The sequence below is a fragment of the Oratosquilla oratoria genome, chromosome 12 (genome assembly GCF_046742065.1).
Source record: "Oratosquilla oratoria isolate Oo_2021 chromosome 12, ASM4674206v1, whole genome shotgun sequence".
NCBI classification, from domain to species: Eukaryota; Metazoa; Arthropoda; class Malacostraca; order Stomatopoda; family Squillidae; genus Oratosquilla; species Oratosquilla oratoria.
This window is the reverse complement of record NC_134788.1, coordinates 9,156,004-9,172,156: the sequence shown is the minus strand read 5'-3', so window position 1 is coordinate 9,172,156 and position 16,153 is coordinate 9,156,004.

Below are 16,153 nucleotides of genomic sequence, written 5' to 3'. Positions count from 1 at the left end.
GCTCTTGGTAAATTTCTCTAATCTCTGCCTTTTGTTGATAAGCTTGTTTAGTTCTACTCTTCCTATTTTGTCTTTCCTACTTTTAATCTGCATAGTCCTTCTTCTTTTAATTAGGTCAATTTTAGCTTTGGAGTATTTGTGTTCTCTAATGTTTTTGTACTTCCTACTTTGTCAATTCCCTAATGATATTCACTAAATTCAAATTAATATCTTCCAGTGTCCTCGTTAGTTCTTAGAGTTTCAAATCTATTCTTAATTTCTAACTTATTATCCTTAAACTTTGCAAGACTGATTTTCTTTCTTAAAATTAGTTTATTTCTCCCGACTCTGAAATTGAATTTAGCTGTGCAACCTACCATTCTATGGTCACTACCTATGTTGACTTTATCTATCACCGTAACATTGCTAACACTTTTACTCTCATCTCCTAATATGAAATCTATTTCGTTTTTTGTTGTTCCATTTGGACTTCTCCGCGTCCATTTACAACCTACACGCTTTTGGAAGAAAGTGTTCATTATCCTCATGTTGTAGTTCTCTGCAAAATTGACTAACACCTCGCCTCTATCATTTCTTTCACCTACTCAAATCTTCCCAATGCACGTCTCATCTCCATCTTCTTTCCCACTTTAGCATTAAAATCTCCTATTACCAACGTGTGCTTACTTTTTTCTTGATCCATTACCTGACTTAAATCATCATAGAACGACTCAATTTTATCGTCTGAACTCTGTGAAGTTGGTGCATAGACCTGAACTAATTTTAGTGTGTATCTTTCACACAGCCTAATCACAATCCAAGCTACCCTGTTTGACAAACTACTGAATTTGACTACGTTCCCAGCAACCTCTCGGTTTATCAAGAATCGTACTCCACTAGATCTTTCTTTGTCCTTACCTCTATAGTAGAACAGGTGGTGGCCATCTTGTAATTGTATTAGCTTTTCTTCTGCTCTTCGGATTTCGCTCAGTCCTACGATGTCCCAATTGATGTTGTCTAGTTCTTCCATTAAACTCTCCAGCCTATGGTCTTCTGAGAGACTTCTTACGTTGTAAGTATATATCTTCATTTTCTTCATGTTGTTTAATGTCCAAGACTTGGATCTGCTTGGACAGTGCTTGCTCACATTCAGTGGCACACTGCCCGTAAGCACACAGGGCAATGTGGTTGGACCTTTAGGAGACGATGATCCAACAAGAACGACCGGTTTTGTTTGGGTTGTGCTGTTCATAGTTGCTACGAAGGGCATTTTTGGCAGTCATCTCACCTTGCCAACTGGTTTCTGGTGAGATATTTCTCTAGTGTCACCTTATTATATTCGGTGAAGTCCTATATCTATAGGGTGCCCAATGGTCCACGCCGTCATTATGACGGTACCCCATATATCAATGGGGAATTTCCCTGTTCGCCATCAGGGACGTGCCAGTTACCAGTGGGTCCTGCTACTGTGTGTGTGAGTTGCTGTTTGTCTGATCTTTTTTACAAAACCTGTTGGATATGGGTGACCCTGCAGAGATTTTCTCTCTATCGCCTTAGCATTAATTTTGTAGTCATTAAGATTCTCAAGCCTATCCACCACGTCAAGGTGGATATGTATATATATAATATATATATATATACATATATATATATACATACATGTATATAATATATATATACATACATATATATAATATATATATATATATATATATATATATATGAATATATATGTATATGCATATATATGTATTTACCTAGTTGTATTATACGGGAAGGGAGCTATGCTTGTGGTGACCCGTCTTTGTATCTTTCAGTATCAAGTTTTTTCTTAAAATCTTGAATAGTATGTGTACACACTGTTTCTTTATCTAAGCTATTCCATATATCCAGCACTCTGTGTGGGAAGCTATTCTTTTTCCGATCTCTTCTGTAGTTGTCCTTTTTGAGTTTCCTTTCTTGACCTCTTGTTTTTCCATTGTCAATTTTTAGTCAATCTTTTCTGTCAAGGATTTCCATTCCTTTCATGATTCTAAATATAGTCAGCAGATCACCTCTTTCTCTTCTTTGCTCTAGTGTGGGTAGCTCTAGTTTCGATAATCTTTGTTCGGATGTTAATTTGGAAAGAGCTGGTGCCAACTTTGTTGTTGCTCTCTGTATTCTTTCTAGTTTCCTTGTATTCTTTTTAGTACTGATTGCCCATAGTTTCGCTGCATATTCCAGTTTTGGTCTAAATCATGTGACTAGTATTTTTTAAATAATTTCTTCATCCAAGTATTCAAATACCGCTTTCATTGACCTTAGTAGATTGCAGGTTTTACCGACTATTTTGTTTATATGTCTATCCGGTGTCATGTCTTTGCTGATTATCACTCCAAGGTCCCTTTCCGAGTGCACTTTGTTTTTATTTCTTTCACCAATTTTTTTTTTTTTCATTCTGTTTCTTGATATTGAAGTTCATTTCCCATTTTTGAGTCCATTTCCAGATTTTGTTCAGGTTTGACTGTAATGAGTCATAGTCCTCTTCTGTTGATACTTTTTGATATTTTTGCGTCATCTGCGAAGCAATTCATATAACATTAAACTCCTTCGTCCATGTCGTTTATGTATATGGCAAACATGATTGGAGCCAGCACTGACCCTTGTGGAACACCATTTATCATTTCTTCCCATTTCGAGTATTTGTCTCTAATTACTACCCTCATTTTTCTCCCAGTCAGGAAATCTTTCATTCATTCTAATTACCTGCAACGCCACCTATTGATTCTAATTTCTTTTGTGGTACTTTGTCAAATTCTTTTGTAGATCTAGATACGCACAGTCTGCCCATCCATCTCTCTCACCTATTATATATATTAGTCTTGAATAGAAGCAGATTAGGTTTGCTGTACATGATCTTCCCTGTCTAAATCCAAATTAGCTAGGCTTTAGTATAGATTTTTCTTCCAGGTATTTGACCCATCTACTTTTGATCACCTTTTCACATATCTTAGCTAATGTGTTTATTAGGGAGACCGGTCTGTAGTTAGTTGGATTTTCCTTGTTTCCTCCTTTATATATTGGTACAATGTTTGCATTCTTCCAGTCTTGTGGTTCTTTTCCTTCTTTGAGCATTTGATTATAGTGTGTAATCTATCTGTTAATTCTTCTACGCATTCCTTCAGTATCCAATTTGCAATTCCATCTCGACCGCGCGATTTTCTAACGTCAAGGTTTTTCATTTGGTCACTGATTTCCTTTTTTGTTACAATTATTTCCTTCATTTGGGGGGATTTCTTTCTCTCTGCTCCCACACACTATGGTGCGTTCTCAATTGTGAATACCGATTTAAAGTGGTTACTCATAAATTCTTGTTCTTCTGTGTATTCATGACTACCTTGGCGCAGTTTTCTATTTTTTGTTTGTTTTTTAGTTTACCGTTCACATATACTGTATGTATATATATATATATATATATATATATATATATGTGTGTGTGTGTGTGTGTGTGTGTGTGTGTGTGTGTATGTGTGTGTATACATATAAGAACATAAGAATGAAGGAGGCTGCAAGAGACCATAAGGCCTACACTAGGCAGCTCCGTATCCATCACCACCTGTCATCCCCATCCATAAAGTTGTCTAATCGTTTTTTAAAACAACTGATAGTTTCAGCCCTTACTACATGGTTAATAATTTCATTCCATTAATTGACCACCCTAATAGTAAACCAACTCTTTCCTGTTTCCATTTAAAACCTAAATTTGTCCAGTTTATAACCATTACTGTGAGTCCTGCCCTGTTGTTTTAATATGATGACCTTACTTGCATCACCCTTGTTAAAGCCTTTGATACACTTGAACACCTCTATTAGATCACCCCGCATTCTGCGTCTTTCTAGAGAGTGCAAGTTAAAGTGCCTAAGCCTCTCTTCGTAAGGCAAATTTCTGAGTCCATGTGTCATTTTGGTTATTCTTCTCTGTACTGATTCTAGTAAAATGATGTCCATTCTGTAGGACGGAGACCGAAACTGTACCGCATAGTCAAAGATGGGTCTAACTATCGCTAGATAGAGTTTAATAATTACCTTTGCACTTCTATTCGTTACCGTCCTAGCAATGAAACCTAATGCTCTGTTAGCTTTATCCCTGGCGCTAATGCACTGTTTTCTGGTTTTAAGGTCCGGACTCACTAGAACTTCCAAGTCTCTCTCGCACTTAGTTTTCTCTAAAAGCGTGTTATCTAAGCTGCATCTATTTTCGGAGTTGTGTAGCCCTACGTTTAACACGCTACACTTAGATAAATTGAAGTTCATTTTCATTTCCCCGACCATGTGAACAATTTGTTAAGATCATCCTGCAGAATCTCTGCGTCGTCTCCTGACCTAATTAGGCGTCCTATTTTAATGTCGTCCGCAAACTTACTAACATCACTATTTATCCCGTCATCTAAGTCGTTTATGTACATAATGAACAACAAGGGACCCAAAACCGAGCCCAGGGGGACCCCACTAAAAACATTTTCCCCACCTAGATTTTACTCCATTTATGGTGACCCGCTGTTTTCTGTTACTAATCCAAGCTCTAATCCATTCTAACACTTTTTCTCCTATGCCATGGGCTTTGATTTTATTTAGTTGTCTCTGGTGTGGCACCTTGTCGAACGCTTTGCTAAAATCAAGGTAAATAATATCGTAATTATCATTGTTATCTGACGCCTTTTATACTTTAGTGTAAAAGGATAGAAGATTAGTCACACATGACTTACCCTTGGAGAAACCATGCTGTGAATCACGAATTAAATTGTCTTTCGATGTGTTCTCTGAGTCTATTTACTATTACCGATTCAAGCATTTTTCCTATAACCGATGTCAAACTGATTGGCCTGTAGTTGCATATAGACGATCTATCTCCCTTCTTAAAAACAGGAACAACATTTGCTTGCCTCCTAGCAGTAGGAACAAAACTAGCGTCTACCGATTTATTAAATGTTTCAGTTAACTGGTCACAGATTTCAAATTTACACTCCTTTAGCATTCTCGGAAAAATTTCGTCTGGACCTGGTGATTTTGTAGCTAAGTCTTTCAATCTGCTTGACTACTTCTACTTTACTAATGCTGATATTAGATAGACTACTTTCTTCATCCCCTCTGAAAATCGGATCGCAGTCAGGTACTTTATCTAACCCCTTAGTAAACACAGATAGAAAATAATTGTTAAACTCCTCACTCATTTTTTCCTCCGATTCTATCATGACATTTTCATCGTTTTTAATTTATCCTATTCTTTCTTTATTTTTCGTTCTATAGAGATGAAAAACTTTGGGTTGAATTTTGCTCGACTAGCAACCTTAATTTCATAATTACGTTTCGCTGTACGTATATTCTTTTTAACCAACTTTGCTATTTCGTTATATCTTGATCTAAGGTGAGTTTCCGGTCACGCACCGAGACTCGACAATGTCCAAAACGTCCGTAGACTATCTCCCACTTTTACGTTATTCATTAGGTGCTCATTATTGGTTAAAACAAAGTCCAGAGTATTTTCTCCCCTCGTAGGATCGGTAATCACTTGTTTTAGGAAATTATCCTCCATCACATCTAGGAATTTCTTTGTTTCCTGATCTATTAAAGTTTCCCAGTCAATGTTTCTATATTTAAAATCTCCCATGATCACAACGTTTTTGTACTGGGACGCTCTGTGAATTTCATGAATCAGGGGATCAGTCTGCTTAATGCTGGAGTTAGGAGGTCTATACAAGACGCCAATAATAACTTTCATATTCTTGCCTATAATCTCTACCCAAATGGATTCTGTACAGTCATCTTCCTTAATAGAATTGTTGATAATACAGTTTATTGTATTTTTAAAGAAAAGTGCTACACCTCCCCCACTCCTGCCAACCCTATCCTTGTGAAAAAAACTTATATCCTTCTATTTCAATTTCTGGAAGGAAATGCTTATCAGCCATGTTGATCCAGGACTCAGTAAGAGCTATAATATCGAAATCCTCTTTGCATGCTTTACCTCACAGCAAATCAATTTGGTTAATTATGCTTCTGCTATTTATATAGTAAAGTAAGTTTATCTTCCCTCCACCTGCTTTGGTGATTCTTTTCACAGTCCCTCTCTAAGTTGTTTCTATTGCCTAAACTATATTCCAATACTTCCCCCCCTACTCCCACGTAATCTACCCGAAAAAATCATGTAGGATGCCTACTTCTCGCCCAAGGGATTCAGCAATGAGCCGAAATCCTCTGGGCGACAAGTGCACCCCATCCCTTGTATATAAATGATTCCTACCATAAAAGCGGTCCCAGTTGTCGACAAATGCCCATCCATTGGCCTTACAATGTTTTGCCAGCCTGCAATTCATTGCAATAGCCCTGGAATGCCACATACCTCCAACTCTACGCCTCGGAAGGATTCCACATACAACAGGAACACCTCCCCTATTTCTAATCTTGTCTAGCGCATCCCAGAACCGCCCAAACAATTCCTCACTCCCTAACTTATCTATATAATTGCCCCCGGCACTTAAGCAAACTACAGGGTCCTTATCTTCCCCTACAAAACACTCTTCAATCCCATCTATAACATCTATTCCCGCGCCGGGGAAACACACCTGCGTATTATGTTTCCTATCTTTATCCCAGACAGCCCTAAGTACCTCACTTGACTGTCTCCTACAACCAAAATCTTACCTGTGGGCAGGGATCCAGCATCTGCCCTTCCCTTCTTCTCTTGAATTTAATTTGTTTCTTCTTCCTGCAGATTCGCTAGTACTTGAAACGAGTTCTTGCAATCGAGTGGGGCTGATGAGGACTTTTTTTTCCACAATTCCGCATCTTATTTTTTGCCGTTTTCCATCCAAGCTCATAGCTAGATTTCTCTTCCGTATTTTGGGCCTTCGAGCGGAGAACTCGATTCTCCTCTTTAGGGCACTTTACAGCATCCTCCAAGGCTTCAATTCTACTAAGCAGAGATTGTACCTCATCGGCGCTGAACACGGTAACACAACCACTCGCCATATCACTAATTGAAGCAGCTACTCGGTTGACCTGACCTGAGTGACTACTGCTCAACCAAACGACTATATATATGTATATATATACATATAACACAAGAAACCCACAGTCAGAGGAAATAAACTTCGAATAGATGGTTCTATATTTTGGCTATCAACTGTAACCCTCTTTCCTGAAGAGGGCTACAGTTGATAGCCAAAATATAGAATCTTCTTTCATTCAAAGTTTTTTTCCTCCGACTGTGGGTTTCTTGTGTGTTACTTACAAATGTGCTACTACATTTCTGTTTAAAAAATGTATATATGTATATAAATGTATGTGTATGTATATATACATATATATGTATATATACGAGGGTCGTTCCAAAATAATGCCTCCTATTATTTTATTCTGCCCGAAGGGATCCGAGGGGATTGCAAATTACATTGTTATGATGATTGAACTTATGCACTCATGACCTGAAAGTTTCATCTCTCTGTTGCAGATATTGATGGTGTGGCACTCTAAGAAACTAATCCTTGTCATGGACGTGTGTCAGAAGCAGAGATACATCATTGAATTCCTCAATGCAGAAAAAAATTGAACCAATCAACATTTACAGGCGCCTGGTGAACATTTACGAAGCCGATGCAGTTGATGTCAGTACAGTTAGGAGATGGGTTCGTCGATTTCAGAGTGGCGACAGAGATGTGAGTGACAAAGTGCGCTCTGGACGCCCATGCACAGCCACAACCCTGGAAAACAAGTCCTGACAGACATCCTGTTGGTGGTCCTTTTGGTCCTGCGCGAACATTCGTGGAACCTACCTAGCACACACTTTGCTGTATCCTAGGGATGACAGCATCGTTTCCAGTGCACTGACACCCACATCCAACTCTACACACATTTCATTCACCGTTATCCGCCGATCAGGGCGGATGAGTTGATCGAGGCGCCTCGATCAACTCATCCGCTTTGATCGGCGGATAACGGTGAATGAAATGTGTGCAGAGTTGGATGTGGGTGTCAGTGCACTGGAAACGATGCTGTCATCCCTAGGATACAGCAAAGTGTGTGCTAGGTAGGTTCCACGGATGTTCGCGCAGGACCAAAAGGACCACCGACAGGATGTATGTCAGGACTTGTTGGATTGGTACGAAGCCAAAGGTGACGGATTTTTGGACTGCATCGTCACTGGTGACGAGACGTGGTATCACCACTACGAGCAAAGAAGTTCAAGACACAGATATCTGTAGGCAAAGTGATGTGCACCGTCTTCTGGGACAGGAAGGGCGTCATACTCCTGGATTTCTTGGAACCAGGGGCGACTGTCAACTCTGACCGTTACGTTGAAACGGTGACCAAGCTGAAGGCCCGGATTGCCCCTGTAAGACCAGAGAAAAGGGAAACATTCTGTTTTTTTAACACGACAACACCAGGCCACACAAATTTGAAGAACAGAGAATGCGTGACAAAGTTCTGCTGGACGGTGCTGTCTCACCAACCGTATAGTTCCGACCTGGCACCGTCAGACTTCCACTTGTTCGGACCTCTGAAGGACGCATTACGTGGGCAGCATTTCCCCAACAACAACGAAGTAATCGCAGCCATGAAAAAATTGACTGCCTCGGCAGGCACTGACTTTTACGACCGAGGCATCAAGGCTCTCGTTCATCGCTGGCAAAAGTGCATTGAGAATGGTGGTGAAAAATAAATTCTTGAGCACAAAAGGTCGCTCGTTTTATGTATGTATATATGTATATACTGTATATATATATATATATACATATATATATACATATATATATATACTATATATGTATGTGTATATATACATATATATATATATATATATATGTGTATATATACATATACCAAAGGCTTTTTCCCCCTACACAGGGGGTAGCCAAAAAGAAAGACATAGAAACCACTCCCACCCATTCCATTTCCTATATATTCCACTTTCCTCCACCCTCCTCCCTCCCTCTTATATTGGCACCTCCTGGATGACAGGTCATCCCTGCATCCTGTCCGCTGCCCTGGGTCAGAAGCAGTGTCGCAAGACACAGCACATCCACAGCAAGGCCACTTCATAAATTCGGCGACCCCCATCTCGGTCCCCCCATGCAGAAAAGGAGAAAGACGGGAAGAAATCCCTTCAGGCTGCGTCAAATTTTTTCTCATAGATACTTCCTCACCCTCCATCCCCCACCCACTCCCCCTCATGCATCACGGCATCATCTATACAAAACCCCTCTCCATTCACCCCTATCTTCTGTCCTCTCCCGTCCTTCCTCCACAGACATTCCTCTTTTTTGTAATGCCCCTTTCACCCCATCCATCCATCTCATCCTAGTACACCCCCTCATATTCACTCCTTCCACCTCTGGCTTCCACACTTCTTTTACTAATCTTTCTTCACTCATTCTTTCCATGTGTCCAAACCATCCTAATACTCTTTCCTCAACCCTATCTCCCAGCTCCCTTTCCACCCCTGTTCTCCTCCTCACTTCTCACTCTATCTAGCCTAGTAACCCCTATCATACCTCTCAGGCATTTCATCTCAAACACATTCAAACTCCTCTCTTCCTCTCTCATGTTCCATGTTTCTGCCCTGTACAGTGCTGTTGGCACAATCACTCCTTCATACAACCTCCTCTTAGCATCCATTCCCAGATGTTGATTTCTTATTACACTTTTTAATCCACCAAGGCATTTACTCGCTTCTCTCAATCTACATTCTACCTCCACCTCCACTCCTCCCTTTCCTGCCACATTCGCACCCAAGTATCTAAAACTATCCACTTCCTCCAGTCTTTCACCCTTGATGCTCACTTCCAGCCTGCTGTCACTCTCTCCCCTTGTACATCTCATCACCTTACTTCTGCCCACATTTATCTTCAGCTTCCTTCTCTCACACACCTTCTGAAATGCTGTCACTAACTTCCTCAATCCCTCCTCTGATCCTGCTACAAGCGCAGTGTCATCAGCAAACAACAGTTGGCTCACCTCCCACTTTTCTCCATTTTCTTTAATCATCTCCAACCCCTGATCCATTACCCTTGCATTCACCTCTCGCACCACCCCATCCATGTACAAGTTGAACAGCCAGGGTGACATAACACATCCCTGACCAAGTCTCACCTTTACCTCAAACCATTCACTCTCTTCATTTCTAATCCTAACACAAGTTCTACTACTCTTGTAAAAACTCTTGACTGCTCTTAACAGCTTTCCTCCTATCCCATATATCTGCAGTACCTCCCACAGTGCCTTCCTGTCTCCCCTGTCATAAGCCTTTTCCAGATCCATAAAAGCCAAAAAACATCCTTATCTTTTCCTATAGCTTTCTCACATATCTGTCTTACCACAAAGATCTGATCTACACAACCCCTACCTGTCCTAAACCCACACTGTTCCTCACCAATTACTCCCTCTCTTCCTCTCCTAATCCTCTCAATCAAGATCCTCCCATAAGCTTTCCCAACTACACTCAACAACCTGATCCCTCTGGAACTACTACACTCACACTTGTCCCCCTTTCCCTTGTAAAGTGAAACTATACAGGCACTCTTCCAGTCCTCCAGTACTCTATCCTCTCTTAAACAAACATTAAATATCCTCACCAGCCAGTCCACCATAACTACCTCCTTTCTTCAGACATTCTGCATGGCATCCATCCAACCCAGGTCCCTTACCTGTTTTCATCATCTTAACAGCTGCTTTCACTTCATCTTTCCCTATTTCTCCTCCATTTTCCTCACTCATCACTCTCATTTTCTTAGTACTTCCCACTGCATCTACCTTTCCCTCCCTATCCTCCTTCACATTTAGCAACTCCCTAAAAATACTCTGCCCACCTTCCTCTCACTGCCTTCTCTTCCATTATCATCTCTCCATCTGTACCTTTTACCTTTTCTTCTCTACTTGATTCACCTCTTTATCTTTTAATTTCCTTCCAAAACATCTTTTTATTACTTTCAAAATTTAATGTCATACTCTTACCCCATTTCACATCTGCTCTCCTCTTTGCTTCCTTTATCTTATGCTTAACTTCCCTTCTCTTTACTTTGTACCTCTCATACGATTCCCTTGTCCTAATTTGTAGCCAATCTATGAATGAATGCTTCTTTTCTTCTACACCTTTCTTTGCTTCCTCATCCCACCACTCACTACCCTTCCTTCTATTTCCTCCCACCCTCCTTGTTCCACACACTATCTTTGCATACCTTATGACTCCCTCCTTGAACCATGCCCCATTCCTCCTCCACTCCTAGTTCTCCTCTATCCTTTACTCCCTCCCACTCCTCTTTCAGCTACTTCTTATACTCATTCTCCTTTTTTTTTTCTCATTTAAGCAGTTCACTCTAAGTACCTCCCTACCTTCTGCCCTTTTCCTCTTTCTCCACTCTCAATTTACCTTTCACCAGAAAATTATCTAATATTCCCCCACTCTCTCCCTTTAGAACATGTACATCCTTAACTCTTCCTACCATACTCCTGGTCACCACTATATAGTCCATTAACACTCTATCTGCCACCCTCTCCCATGTATACTTATGCTTGACTTTCTTCCTAAACACTGTATTTGCTATCATCAACTCTCTTTCAAGACACATCTCCACCATCAATTCTCCACTATGATTTTTACCTGGAATTCCATCCTTCCCAATCACTCCATCTATTGGTTCATTTCCTACCCCACCATTAAGGTTTCCCAATACAACTACATTGATATTTCTCCCTTATCTCTCTATGCACTCATTTACATCTACCCAAAAAGCCTCCCTTTCCTCTACTCTCTTCTCACTATCAGGCCCATATGCACTTACAAAAACCCACATCTCCCTTCCCAGTTTCACCTTCATCTACATCAACCTTGATGAAACCTACTTCCACTCCAATACCCGCTTACTTATCTTTTGTATATTACATCTTCAGTGTGACAAGAGCATAAGGAGCTACACTAGGAGAGGTGGTGGATGAATTGTCCAGGCATGGGTCATACGTCTAGCAGTCTTACATTTGGTAATTGTTGGCTATTTCCTTAAAGATATGATTATCTATCTCATACAATCCTAAATTGAGGTTGAAGTTGTTATCATTTGTAAATTTAATCAGATAGCTTTCAATTCAATTTCTTTCAACAATATTATTGTTAAAAGTAATCACTCTAGCATTTTCCCAGTTGATAGGGTGATTAAAAGTGCTCAAATGTTTAAAAATGGTACTTGACTCATTCCTGTCTTTGACACATTTCTTGTGTTGTTTTATCCTAACAGAAAGATCTTTTGCCATTTGGCCAATAGAGAATTCATCACATATTTTGCAAGGAATTTTGTAAACACAGCCTCTTTGGGAAGTTTTAGAATTATCAATTAGGTATTGTTTGATTGTGTTATTGTTTCTGAAGGCTATGTTGATTTTAAAATTCTTGAGTAATTTGGGAACAACAGTTAAGTTTTCTTGGTAAGGTAAAAATACTAGGTTATTATGGTCCTTGGGTTTGTTAGGCTGAGAGCTGCAATAAGTTTTCCTTGCAAAATTCTAACAAAAATCAATGAAATGTTTACGATATTTCAATCCAAAACTAATATTTTAAACATTTCTTATTTCCACATCTATGTATTTGGGACTGCAGACCTGTAAAGCTCTAAAGAACATTGATGAGAAAACCAATCTTTTTACATTATCAGGGTGGGAAGAATAGTAATGAATGTATGATTCTACATTAGTTGGTTTTCTGTATACACTAAATGTAAGGTTTCTTTCTTTACAATGAATGTTAACATCTAAAAAGGGTAGCACCCCATCATTTTCCACCTCAATCATGAATTTGATAGATTTGACCATGTTATTAATATGTTTGAGGAATTGTGACTCATCTAAATGATCAGGCCATAGACAAAGAATGTCATTGACATAACATAGCCAAATTATTTCTGGTGGAATTATTTTACCTAAAATCTTGCTCTCAAAGAATTCCATTTATAAATTGCTGAGTACGGAAGAAAGACAATTTCCTGTGCTCATGCCAAAAGTTTGGGCATAGTACTTATCATGAAATTGAAATTTGCAATCTTTAATGCAAAGTTTGATTAATTGAATAATGTTATGGGTTGGGAATGGGTTCAACTTTAAGAAATTCTATGAGACAGAAAGGCACTGTGGGAGGTTTTGCGGATAAATGGGATAGGAGGAAAGCTTTGAGGAGCTGTCAAGAGTTTTTATGAGAGTAGTAGAGCTTGTGTCAGAATTAGAAATGGAGAGAGTGAGTGGTTCGAGGTAAAGGTGGGACTTCGTCAGGGATGCGTTATGTCGCCCTGGCTGTTCAACTTGTACATGGATGGGGTAGTGTGAGAGGTAAATGCAAGGGTGATGGGTCAGGGATTGGAGATGGTTAAAGAAAATGGAGAAAAGTGGGAGGTGAGCCAGCTGTTGTTTGCGGACGACACTGCGCTTGTGGCAGGATCGGAGGAGGGATTGAGGAAGTTGGTGAGAACTTGGGAGAGTGTGTGATAGCAGAAAGCTGAAGATAAATCTGGGTAAAAGTAAGGTGATGAGATGTTCAAGGGGTGAAAGTGGCGGTAGACTGGAAGTGAGCATTAAGGGAGAGCGACTGGAGGAAGTGGATAGTTTTAGATACTTGGGTGCAAATGTGGCAGGAAAAGGTGGAGTGAAGGTGGAGGTAGAATGTAGATTGAGAGAAGCAAGTAAATGCCTTGGTGGATTAAAAAGTGTAATGAGGAATAGACATTTGGGAATGGATGCTAAGAGGAGACTGTATGAAGGAGTGATTGTGCCAACAGCACTGTATGGGGCAGAAACATGGAACATAAGAGAGGAAGAGAGAAGGAGTTTGAATGTGTTTGAGAGGAGGTGTCTGAGAAGTATGATGGGGGTTACTAGGCTGGATAGAGTGAGGAATGAGGAGGTGAGGAGGAGAACAGGGGTGGAAAGGGAGTTGGGAGATAGGGTTGATGAAAGATTATTAGGATGGTTTGGACACATGGAAAGAATGAGTGAAGAAAGACTAGTAAAAGAGATATGGAAGGCAGATATGGAGGGAGTGAACATGAGGGGACGTCCTAGGATGAGGTGGATGGATGGGGTGAAGGGGGCTTTGGGGAAGAGGGGAATGTCTGTTGAGGAAGGACGGGAGAGGACAGAAGATAGGGGTGAATGGAGAATAGTTGTTGTTGTTGTTGTTGTTGTCGTTCCCTAGACTGTCTGTCCGAGCAGTCCCGTCTCCCCAAGGAAGGCCACAGCCGAAACTGGGTTTTCCCACAAATCCTTTATAGAGTGTATGTTGTGTTGTTTGCGTGCATGATTGTGTATAATGCAGTCTTCCATTATGTGTTGTATGGTATGGGGTGAAGTGTTACATCCTGGGCAGCTGTTCACAACACGGTCGTCCAGCCTCTTCTGGTAGCTTAGAAGTGCTGGGTGGTGACCGCATCGCAGTCTGGCCAAGTGGACTCTGTCCTTACGTGGGAGAGAGGATTCAGAAGGGTGGATATCAGGGGGTCTGGCATGCAGCAGCTCTACGCAGAATAGTTGTATATGGATGATGTTGTGATGCATGAGGTGGAATGGGCGGGGGGATGGGGGGTGAGGTAGTAAGTGTGAGCAAAATTTGATGCAGCCCAAAGGGATTTCTCCCCATCTTCTCCTTTTATCCATGGGGGGACGGAGAGGGGGGTTGCCGATTTAATGAAGTGGCCTTGCTGTGGATGTGCTGTGTCTTGCAACACTGCTTCTGAACCAGGGCATTGGACAAGGTGCAGGGATGACCCATCATCCAGGAGGTGCTAAGATAAGAGGGAGGGTGAAAGGTGTGGAGTGTATTCAGGGATGGAATGGGTGGGAATGATTTTATGCCTTTTCCTTTTTGGCTACCTTCTTTGTAAGGGGGAAAAAGCCTTGGTATATGTATGTATGTATGAGATCAATTATTGGAACTTTTGTAAATAGTGACACTATATCATCTGATTAATTTGAAATTATAATTAGGCTGCATATCATTAAGTTTGTCTAGAAGATCAGTTATTAGTTATATGAGGGTTGGAAATATTGCCAACTAATGGACTGAGAATTGTTACAAGCCATTTAGAAAGTTAATAAGAGGCTGATGCTATGGATGAAATGATGGGTCTAATAGGATTATTTGGTTTATGAGTTTTGATCAAACCATACATATATGGTAAAGATGGACTTAAGGAGGTGAACTTCTTTATTAGATATCTATGGTCCTTGAAAATGTACTTGATCTTCTTGTTATAATTACTATGAACCAACTCCATTGGGTTATATTTAAGTTGAATGTACATACTAGTATCATTTATTAAATTATACATTTTGTCAAAATAGTCCTGCTTATTTAAGATAACAATCACCTTTGATTTATCAGCCTTAGTAATATGGAGGTTACTGCCATGTTTCAAGTTATTGATAGCAATTTTGAATCTTTTGGGGCAAGTTGGTGTGATATGTTGAGAAGATGCCCCATACACTATTCCTTTACAAATATTGATGTCATCCACAGATAAGTCAGAGCAAGGCTTTAAACTTAAAAATGCCTTCCCAATGTCAAGGCCACTATTACGAAACTGGTTGTTGGAGAAACTAAGTCCATAACCTAGGGCAGTTGTCATATCTTCACTTAATGTTTTGTCTGAAAGGTTCACTACAAATTCTGGATTGGCATGTTTTGTCCAGTCACTATTTTTGATGAGCACTTGTAACTTCTTATCCTGTTTACATGAATGAGAATTGCACACTGATCTCATTTTGTTGTAACAATAGTCCAAGAGCACTTTCTTAACAATTCTAAAACTTCCCAAAAAGGCTGTGTTTACAAAATTCCTTGCAAAATATGTGATGAACTCTATATCGGCCAAATGGCAAAAGATCTTTCTGTTAGGATAAAACAACACAAGAAATATGTCAAAGATGGGAATGAGTCAAGTGCCATTTTTAAACAGTTAAGCACTTTTAATCACCCTATCAACTGGGAAAATGCTAGTGATTACTTTTAACAATAATATTGTTGAAAGAAATTGAATTGAAAGTTGTCTGATTAAATTTACAAATGATAACAACTTCAACCTCAACTTAGGATTGTATGAGATAGATAATCATATCTTTAAGGAAATAGCCAACAATTACCAAATGTAAGTATGCTAGACGT